We start from the raw sequence: 10,787 nt of genomic DNA on the forward strand, positions 1-10,787 counted from the left end.
CATGTGCAAATGGGCAAGATTGTCCTGCCAAGGAAATCATCTTCCTCCGGTGCCCTCCCACTCATAAATGGCTTGCATGTTGCAATTGTTTGTCGTAAGTAATTGCACTCATTTCAGAATCGCACCACATTCCTACTTTATGTACCTATACCTGCATTCAAATTTCATCTTCAGCAGTCCCTAAGATTAGAGAGTCAAAGTCAAAAGGGTCAGTCATCTCATTTTATACATGGGAAAACTGAGGCCCAAGCAAGTTAAATTACTTGCTCTAAGTGTCATTGGTCATAAGCATTAAAGGTAGAAAGCTAAAACTGGTCTCTGGATTCTAGAACAAATGTCCTTCCCACAATATTCCACTGTTTTGTTAGCTTTGTGACATTGGATGTCACCTCCATTGGTTTCAGTTTCTTTATCTGTAAAATAATAAAATTTATACCTTTAGTACTCAGGCAGCAGAAATGCTGTGAGGCTCAAGTGGGCCAATGTCTGTGGAGTGTTTCCAAACCTCAAAACACTTAATAAATGACATTTATGATTATTAATATTCTTAAGCAAAGGCAAATTTGGAAAAAATAAGAATTCATTAATGTAATAATACATGCTTTGCCATCCACCCTTCTTGAGAAATGTAGTGATTGTGGATTAATCAATTAGGCAGGAATTAAAGCTGTTTGTGCTATATTTCTCCCAGGAAAGAACCAACACTAGACAGAGAACACTTCCCCACTTTCCCTCCTTCCTCTCTTCTCCCCTTCTCCCTCCCCCTTCCCCCATATCCAGGGGGGAAAAGAAACATTGAGGATTTAGGGCATGAAGGAACTTGGATGAACGTCTGGCCCAACTTGATCCTTTTCCAGCTGAGGGAACCAAAGTCCAGAAGATTCCTTCTGGGAAATGGAGAAGGTATCACATGATAGGAGAAAGGCAAATGTCCAGATTTTCCAAAAAAGAAGCAAAAAAGCAGTGATTAAGCACACAATTGACTTGGATTCTTGAGGAAACACTTGGAAAGATCATTAAAGAAAGAGGGGACAAATACTAAGAAGGGACTGCCGTGATCATGAGGAGCCAACATGGCTTCATCAAGAATGGGCCAAGCTAGAATAATGCCGTTCCCTTTAATTTTGAAAGTGAAAAAGAGGAATATTGTAATTTTCCTAGATTTTAGCAACACTCTGGATAAAGTATCTCACTGTTCTAGGAGACAGATGGCTTAGCCAATAATACAATCCAACAGGTAAAAGCTGGTTGGACGTATGGGCTCAAAGAGAGGTGGTTAATGGGTCTGTGGCAATAAGGAAGGAGATCTCCAGGGGAGAATCCTAGGGCTCACCACTGCTGTGCTAGTTAACATTTCATCAATGGCTAGATTGAAATAATAGGTGTTCATGCTCCTCAGACTTGCAGACACAAAGCTGAGAGGAAGAGCAAATATATTTAGTGACAAAGTGAGGATCTAAAAAGGTTTCGGTAGCCTTGAGAATGGGAGTCGGCAAACTATGGTCCGTGCTCCAAATCTGGCCAAATGTGGGAAAAGTTCTTAGTGTAAACTGAGGCCCAGAATAGATAAGTAATCTGTCCAAATTAGCAAGTGGTAGATGAGACATTTGAACTCAACTGATTCTCGATCCAAAAGTTACAAAGAAGGAAGGAGAAAATTTTCTAACAATGAGAGCTGTGCAAAATGGAATGAGTTTCCTGACTCTCCATGAGAGAATTATAGAAAACACAGACTATCAGAGTGGGAAGGGACTTCAGAGACCACTGAGTCAGCTCGGTGGTACAGTGGGTAGGGTCCTGGGCATGGAGTCAAGAACACCTCAATTCAAATCCTCCCTCAGATACTCATTAGCTGAATGGGCCTGGGCAAGTAACTTAACCTGTGTTTGTCTCAGTTTTTTTCCTGTTTGATGGGCTTGTTGGATGACCAAATGAGGTAAGTGGAAAGTGTTTAGCATAGTACCTGGCACATAGAAAATACTATATAAATGTTAATAATTGTACCTGAAAAAGAATCTTTACTATCATATACCTGACAAGTGGCCATCCAACTTTTGCTGAAAGACTTCAGGTGAGGGAGAACCTCCCCGGCCGTTCATTTCTCAGTGGTGTTATTTTCTGCTTGCGGTTGCTTTTACCTAGGGACACCCAGTGAGGAAACTTCCTCTACCAATGTGGATGAGAAATTGCTTCGTAGTCTCTAAGCTAAATAACCAAGATGCATTTATTAGGCACCTACTGTATACTCTGTGCTGTCCTGGGTCCTGGAGAGACAAAGATATGAAACAATCCATTTTCTTATGTAGCTTACGTTCTAACCTATAAGCTTAGCTAGATATTAAGGAACCTGAAAGATTGAGATGTGTCAGTGGCACGTAGTCAGGACTTGACCTTCCTACCATGTGGATAACTTTCTTCCATCATACCTCTCAATCTTTCCCTGTCTCTAATTATTTATAAGTTTGCACCTAGATCAATCTTGAATCTGTCTCTATCCAGTGTCCACCAACCACTCGCCCTTCTGCCCTCTGGAAATCAACATTTCTATATTTAGCAACGGTTCTCATGGGCATCCAGCAGGCTTCTCTTCTCCAGAACATCCCCACTGATCGTAGGCGATGGACCCAACATCCTTTGACCAGTTGAGTCAGTCCACAAACACTTATTAAGTGCCTACTGTATGCCGAGGTTTTGTGCTAAACATCAGGACTACAAAGAAAGGCAGAGCATATTAAGACTCCCTCTCCCTGGTCCTGGGCTCTCCCCTTCTCTTCACATACCATAAAATTAAATTGGCTGCCAAGGTGAAATACTTCAGTACGTCAGAGCTGTCCCTTTCACAAATCACCGATGGCACGGCTGGCGTGGCTCAGTGATTTGTGGAGAATGGGAGAAGATACATTGCTTCCTCAAGGGTGATTTTTTTGAAAATCTTGGCAACTTGTCTCCACTGCCATTTCTGATATCACTGTAAACCAGAGCCCCTAAACAGAAAACCAAATGTATGGAGGAAAATGCTGAAGGGATTCGAGACAAGCTGGTCCAGGACACTGCGGACGAAATGATTAAAAGTCAAGGGTTTTGTCGTTATTGTTGGGTTTTTTGGTTGTTTTTTAACAGGAAAACAGAGAGTCCAGATAAAAAAATTTCCATTCCTATCACTTTGCAGAAGATACACTGATTATTAAGGGGATCACTGCCACCCGAGTCCTTTGCCCTTAAACAAAAATGTATAAATTTGAAAAGCTTTTCTGGTGTCTAGCAAAGGATGATCAAAGCCACTGACCAGCAGAGAGGAGATTTGTGAACAACAGAAAAGAAAAGAAAAGCTCTTCTTACAAAGGGGGCATTTTTTCAAATCCAGGCTCCAATAAAGTAGGCCCTGGGAGGGTAGTTTGTCTCCCAAATGTCAGAATTATCTGCTTTCTATCGAAATTTACAAAGAACCTTTTTTTTTTTAATCCCCCTGAGGCAATTGGGGTTAAGTGACTTGCCCAGGGTCACACAGCCAGGAAGTGTTAAGTGTCTTAGATCACATTTGAACTCAGGTCCTCCTGACTTCAGAGCTGGTGCTCTATCTGCCATGTCACTTAGCTGCTCCAACAAAGAATATTTATGCTTTTTTGAGATAAGGTGGAATAATGGTTAGAGCACTGGACCCAGAGTCAGGAGAATGATATCGAAGCTGGTCTCAGCTATTTACTAGCAAGCCATTAACCCTCTGTCTGCCTCAGTTTCTTCACCTGCCAGAGGAGAGTCATAATAGCACCTGCCCATTTCCCTTGCCTCCGGTAAGGAAATAAAGTGAATGGGCATGTCTGGGTGCCTGGAGATGCTGCAGATGGGGGCATCTCAGAGCATCCTGGCCACAGGCAGTTTGTTTTCTTTGAAATATCACTTTTAAAAAAAAAAATAAATCTATAACAAGCAAAGCTCTGATTTCCTCCAACACACAGAAGAAAGCATTGTTTTCTGTCTTTTCAGAGGAATCAGATGCAAATGATAATTAACTTAACCTGGCTTTTCATAAATAGGATCCCAAAAGGCTGAGATCCCCCAGTGGGCTGCCCATATTCCTTGTTTACCTGGAACTATGAAATACTGGCCAGCTAAGAATTGAAAGGAGCAAGCGCTCCCCCTTGTGGCTCAATGGGAAGTGATGGATTAGCTTAAATCCTTAATAAGTATTATTAGGTCATTTTGGGGGCAGAGATTTGATTCAATCCTATTGTGCTTCCCTGAAAAAAAATTAGTTAAAATATGAGTCATGGTGGTCTATGACTCAGACCTTATCAGTGTCTCAGAAAAGCACAGCGGGATTAATTCAAAGATGTGCCCTCTCTCCAACCCTGGAAAACATCAAGTTATTAGACAGGCAAGAGTTAGGACTTCTGTTTCTTGACTCCAGATCCAAAATAAGGAGGCTGGAGTATAGCTAGGCAAGCTCCCTCTCTAGCTATTTCATGTGTACGTTATCCCACCTCCTGCCTCTATGGATTTACCCAAGATCCCGTAGGTCCAGAAAGCCCCCTTGGGCCTTTCAGCAGAAGTTCCTAGTGATTTCACAGCTCAAAGATGCATCCCACATGAGACTTTTCCTAATTCCCACTCATTGGCCCGCTTTCTTGTATGAAATTATTTTGCAAAAGGCTGATACGGGCAGAGACATGGCCCCGACACGAGTCAGAAACTCTCTCTCTGGCCCGGGAGATTGTCGGAGACTTTTATGTGGAAGAGCAGGGGCTGTTTGGCGTCTTATATGAATGTTCACTCATTTTAGTCTAACTGAACAAGTCATTCTTTGCTCATGAACACACACCCCAGGGATGCCACAGATGGAGAGGATACCACTTGGGGTGTTTTTTGGGCCTACTTGGGGTGGTTTTTTGGGCAAAGATACAGAGTGGTTTGCCATTTCTTTGTCCAGAGTCAAATAGCTAGTAAGGGTCAGGGGCTAAATTGGAACCCAGACCTTCCTGATTCCAGAGCCGGTGCTCTATCCACTGGGCTACCCCTCAGCTTCCCTGTGCATACATGTATGCACATCTATACATATATGAAACCCACATGCACTTCTATGTATGTACATGTGTATATTACATGATGCTTGCTTATTAATTGTTATGCTTTTATATGTTATATGTTATACCTATCCAATCCAGGGGTCCCCAAATTTTTAAATAGGGGTCCATTCACTGTCCCTCAGACTGTTGGAGGGCTGGATTATAGTAAAAACAAAAACTTTGTTTTCTGGGCCTTTAAATAAAGAAACTTCATAGCCCTGGGTGAGGGGGATAAACATCCTCAGCTGCCGCATCTGGCCCAAGGACTGAAGTTTGAGGACCCCTGCAATAGATAATAACCTATATGGTATTCTATATTACATATAGATGTAATTATTTATTGAGTAGGTTTTTCTCTTACAAACATAACCTAAAGTTCGAGCTGAAGGTCGTCAGTTCCTTTGGAAAAATTATAAAAAAGTCTCTTTCTTACAGGAAACTCAAAGTTCTGTTCTGAACATTCCCTGAATTCAACTCTCCGGTTGTCTGTGACTGTCTTGGTAGCAAAGGGACCAGATGGTACCTAAGCACCAAAGCCAAGCTGTGAAATTTGGAGCGGGACATAGATCCTTCCCCCCACCCCTGGAATCAGCAGAATGCAGTAGATCCTGGCTCTGCACTGAGGACGTCCCTCTGAGCAGGGTTCTGTCTGAGCCAGCTGTACCTCAGGCACTTGTACTGGCTCTATGCTCCTCGGTACGTCATTTGACCTGAGTCTGCCTGTTTTCTCAGCTGCGGATGGCAATGTCACAGGGGGATAACATGGGGATAACTATCACAGGATTGCTGTAGGGAGCAAATGGGTTAACTTGTGCAGACTTCATAGATAACACCATACGAATGCTAGCCAGTAGCATCATCATTATCAAGACAAACACCAGGTTCCTTGGGATGGCCCACCAGAGACTTCCTTCCCCTCCTTCCAAAGCCTCCCATTCAGCTAACCTCATTTTCTATCAGTTTTTTGGATTGGTTTTGACTAAAGAAATATCATGCTCCTGAACAATGCATCTTTCTCTCTCTCTCTGTCTCTCTGTGTGTGTCTTTCTCTGTCTCTCTGTCTCTCTCTGTGTCTCTGTCTCTGTCTCTCTGTTTCTCTGTGTCTGCCTTCTCTGTCTCTCTGTCTCTCCCTCTTCCTTCCTCCTTTCCTCCTCACCTCTTTCTGTGTGTCTGTCTCTCTGTTTCTCTTTCTCTATGTCTGTCTCTTGTCTTTGTCTCTATCTTTGCCTCTCCCTCCCTGCCTTCTTTCTCTCGCTCGCTCTCCCTCCTTCTCCTCTTTCTCTCTCTCTCTCTCTCTCTCTCTCTCTCTCTCTCTCTCTCTCTCTCCTCTTCCCTCTCCCCTTTTCCCTTTCCCCTCTCCCCGTCATAAACACACACACACACACACACACACACACACACACACACACACACAGAAACTTTACTTTTTTGTGCATCATTTCCCCCATTTAATTGTAAGCTCCTTGATGATATTTTCTTTTGCTTTTTTGTATCTCCAGTACTTAACACAGTACCTGGTACATAGAAGGCACTTAATATTTATTGACTATTGACTATGGAGCTGATATAGAACTGTCGTCGATTACTCTTTATGTTCAACTATTCAATCAGATCTCTTTTTACACTTTCCACCCTCTCTGTCAAGAGTAGGTTTGTGTGTTCTATTATTTATTCCCTGGGACCAAGATCAGTCATTATAATCGTTTGTGGTTTAGCTACTTTTTCATGTTAATGTCATTCATATTATTTTAGTCATCTTCTATACTGTTATCCTAATTTTACTTATTTTGTTCCATAATTCATACAAAATATTCCATATTTTTCTAAATGCTTCATAATCGTGCTTTCTAATTCTGTTTTAATATATTCTCTAATATTCAAATACCACAATTTATTGAATCATCCCCCATTCAGAGGTCCCTACCTAGTTTCCATTTAATTACTACAAGGAAGAAAGAAAGAAAGAAAGAAGGAAAGGAGAAAGAAAGGGAGGGAAGAAGGAAGGAAGAAAAAAGGAAAGAAAGAAAGAAGGAAGGAAAGAAGAAGAGAAGGAAGGAAGGAAGGAAGGAAAGAAATACTATTATGATTATCTTGGTATCTATGGTATCCTCTCCGCTTGTGGCATCCCAGGGGTATGTGTTCATGAGCAGAGAATGACTTGTTCTTGATGAAACTATGCTGGTTCATTTTGTTCACAGATACTTTTTCTACATGTTCATTGGTGACTCTTTTAATGATTCATTGCCAGTTATCAAAGTCAAGGTTAACTTACAGGTCTAGAATTTGCAGACTTCATTTTCTCCCCCACCCTTTTTGAAAGCTTGAACTATATTAGTCCTTTTTAAAATCCCAGGATGTTTCTTCCATTTTCTTCCATCTCTCAAAGCTCACCCACAGTGGCTCATAAATTACATCTTCCAGTTTTTCTGAGCCCCAAGGGAATAACGCATCTGGGCCTTATAACTGGAACTCATCCAAAGAATCTGGGCTTTTATTATTGCTTTACCTGTCTTGGATTTTTTTTCTCCCCATTGGTCATTTTGAGGACATCCTTTCTAGCGCACAGAGTATTCTCTCTGGCAGAGAAAATGATAGGGATAGAGACTGTCTATGATTTCACTGAGATCTTCTAGATGATGAAGCTCCTTTGGCCAACACATGCAGACACCTTCTTTTCAACTGAGACTCTTAAAAGAATCACCCAGAGCACCCGGAAGATAGTTGACTTGCCCGTGCCAGAAGCACTTGAACTCAGACCCTCCTGACTCTTAAATCCAGTTCCTCTCTACTATACATACTGTCTCATCTCAAAGCAATAGTGAGGATCAATCATTTCCAGCTGGTACCTGGAAACCATTCTATTCCTTTTGTATCTTAGAAACCATTTAGCCCAATCCCTGCATTTTAAAGATAAAGTAAGATTATGTGCTTTGTCAAGAGTCACAAAACTCATAAAAATCAAAGACTAAATAGAACTGAGTAATATTGCCTTTTCTCTTTGGTCCATATTCCACTGCACTCTACCTCATCTTCAACCCTTTTCTTTTCCCCACTATAAAAAAATCCTTTCCTTCCACCTTTTGAAAGGAAAGAAAAGAAGAGAAACCTTTCCTTCCCATTCTATTCCCGATACTATTCTTCAAAGTCCAAATCACACATATGCTTATAAATTCATCTTCCTTTCCTTGTTTTTGTTTAAATCCCTGCATGTCTTTGATTTTTATTTATAATCTTTTGTTTTCAACGTCCCTTTCACTCTCAAACTATCCTTCCTTCTCCCAGAAAGCCATCCCTTATAACAAAGAATGAAAAAGAACAGAAAAAAAAAACTACAGTATAACCAAATCCATTATCGTGTACAGTGTCCCCTGCAACCTCTGCAAAGAAAGAACAGGGTTTTCTCCTTTCTTTTCTTTTGCAGCCCAGCTGATTCACGGTGACTTTGCAGAATCCAGTTTCATTTTTTGTGTTCACATTATACTTCCCATTTACACTGTTGAAGTCATTGTATGTATTATTTTCTCAGTTCTGCTTCCTTTATCCTAAATTGGTTAATATAAGCCCTCCTCTGCGTTGCTATTCTGCACACGCAATGTTCCTTAAAGGCCATTTTATTACATTATTTTCACTTCTCTCTTCCAGGACATGTAACCAACAACAACAAAAAAAAATGAAGGGCTAAACATCTTCTCCAGTCCCAGCCAACTCTCAAAAAGAAAATACTCCCCCCCCCCCCACAAAGGAATCATGAACTAGGATGAGAATTATTACAGCTGTTTCTTGGGCAGCTAGATGGTGCAGTGGATAGACTTCAGATCTGAAATCAGGAAGACCCGAGTTCAAATCTGGCCTCAGAAACATACTAGTGGTATGCCCTAGGCAAGTCATTTAACCCTTTCTGCCTCAAATAAGAGGAATAATTCTTGGGAGAATCATATGAGATAATATTGGGAAAATGCTTAGCCTGGCAGACAGTAGACAGTTAGCCAATGATCATTTCCTTTCTAAAGGGCAAAAAGGTCTCAAAGATAAATAGCCTCAGGGGCAGCTAGATGGTGCAGTGGATAGAGCATCAACCCTGAAGTCAGGAGGACCTGAGTTCAAATGTGATGTCAGATACTTAACACTTCCTAGCTGTGTGACCCTGGGCAAGTCACTTAACCCCAATTGCCTCAGCAAGATAGATAGATAAGTAAATAGATAGATAGATAAAATAACCTCATGTATTAGCAGTAAAGAATGCTAATCCTCGGCCTCCCTCCTTATTTATTTATTTATCAGAGCCAACAAACCAGAAGCTTGGGCTTCAGGACCCACTGTGGAATTTCCTGGGTGTTCGAGTCTCTGCCAGAGTACCCTCCTTTCCTTCACTCTGAATAGAGAGACCATGTTTCCAATCTGCCTGGAGCCGCCTCGAGGTTGGACCAGTTTTCTCTAAGGCTCTTACCAGCTCTAAGCAATCAACCTAACCTTGATCCTAAGAGATTATGATAATAATACCCCCCTACCCTTGCCTGACCTCCCTTTCCTTGAAGCCTTCAAACCCAGCCCATCTCCTCACTCCTTATACAGAAGCCCTAATTCTAGTTTCTGTGTCAAAATGCCAGGATTGTCTGAGAGTCATTTTCTATTGAAAGGTAAAGAGAGAAAAATAAAGATTCAAACAAAGGAGATGATATAATGCCATAAAATAAGTATTGTTCTGGAGTCAGAGGATATGAGATCAGAACCTTCATCTGCCACTCAACATCCCCTGGCTTCTTTTGTCAACTTCTAAATGAGGACTTTAGATTAGATGGCCTCTGAGCCCCTGTAAGAGTCTAAATCTATGATTCTATACTTTTATTATTTCCTGGAGAAAGCCTGAGGACACCCGAAGCTACGGGATTGGTGCCCTATGTAATTGTGTCAATCATATGCTGGGCTTGAAGAAAAAGAATCATGGGAAGTATCGATGCCCAATATAGGAAGGTGGGAACAATCCTCCAAGGAGTCTGTTTGCCCCCAGCCAAGAATCAACTTAGGGCGTTGAGGGAGATGAACTCCTGTTACCGCAAAAAAGCCAGTCCTTGGCCAAAGCCAGAAATAGCCAGAGGCGACAGAAGGAAGATGGGACATAAATGAGTCTGCGATGGTGTTCTCAAACTCCAAGTGCCAGCAGAATTCTCCCAGCCCTGGAGGCCCCAAGGGGAACCACAACACCTGAAAGACCTCAACAAAACTCCAGGCCAGCTGCAAAGATCCAAGTTCCTGCCACTGGGGAACAGCTGCACGCTCCCTCACCCTGTCCATCTTTGCAAAGGAATAATATTCCCTCCTCTCCCCATAATATGTTTCTTGAAATTATCACTTCTCTATCAGTCTCTGTAAAAGATTATACTCATTTGATGTATTGAATGAGGCTGGGTAGGAGAGAATGGAGAATGCCTCATAACTGCCAGGGAATTTTAAATCTAGGATAGAAGACTGAAATCAAGAAGATCTGCCATATTGTCCAGCTGTAGACCAGTGTGAGCTTTTTGAAAGCAGATAAGAACCAGATAGGATTCTGTGTATCCTGAAGTGGGCATCAGGCGGAGGTAAGGCCGGCCCCTTAATGTGAGCTTCCTCAACCAGGGATCCGTGAAATTAAAATACACACACATATACATAAACATATTTAATATACCCATATATACATCTATAAACTCACATCTAGAGAATTTCACTTCAATATAATTGGTT

General features: G+C 41.7%; 1 protein-coding gene across 1 annotated transcript in view; it reads right to left on the reverse strand.

Moving 5' to 3' along the window:
- PDE4B (phosphodiesterase 4B) overlaps nucleotides 1–10,787 on the reverse strand; it is a 628,586-nt gene that overhangs the window by 472,379 nt on the left and 145,420 nt on the right. The gene's annotated exons all lie outside the window — the stretch shown is intronic.

Source organism: Antechinus flavipes, chromosome 4 (assembly GCF_016432865.1).
Source record: "Antechinus flavipes isolate AdamAnt ecotype Samford, QLD, Australia chromosome 4, AdamAnt_v2, whole genome shotgun sequence".
In the NCBI taxonomy this organism is placed as follows: Eukaryota; Metazoa; Chordata; class Mammalia; order Dasyuromorphia; family Dasyuridae; genus Antechinus; species Antechinus flavipes.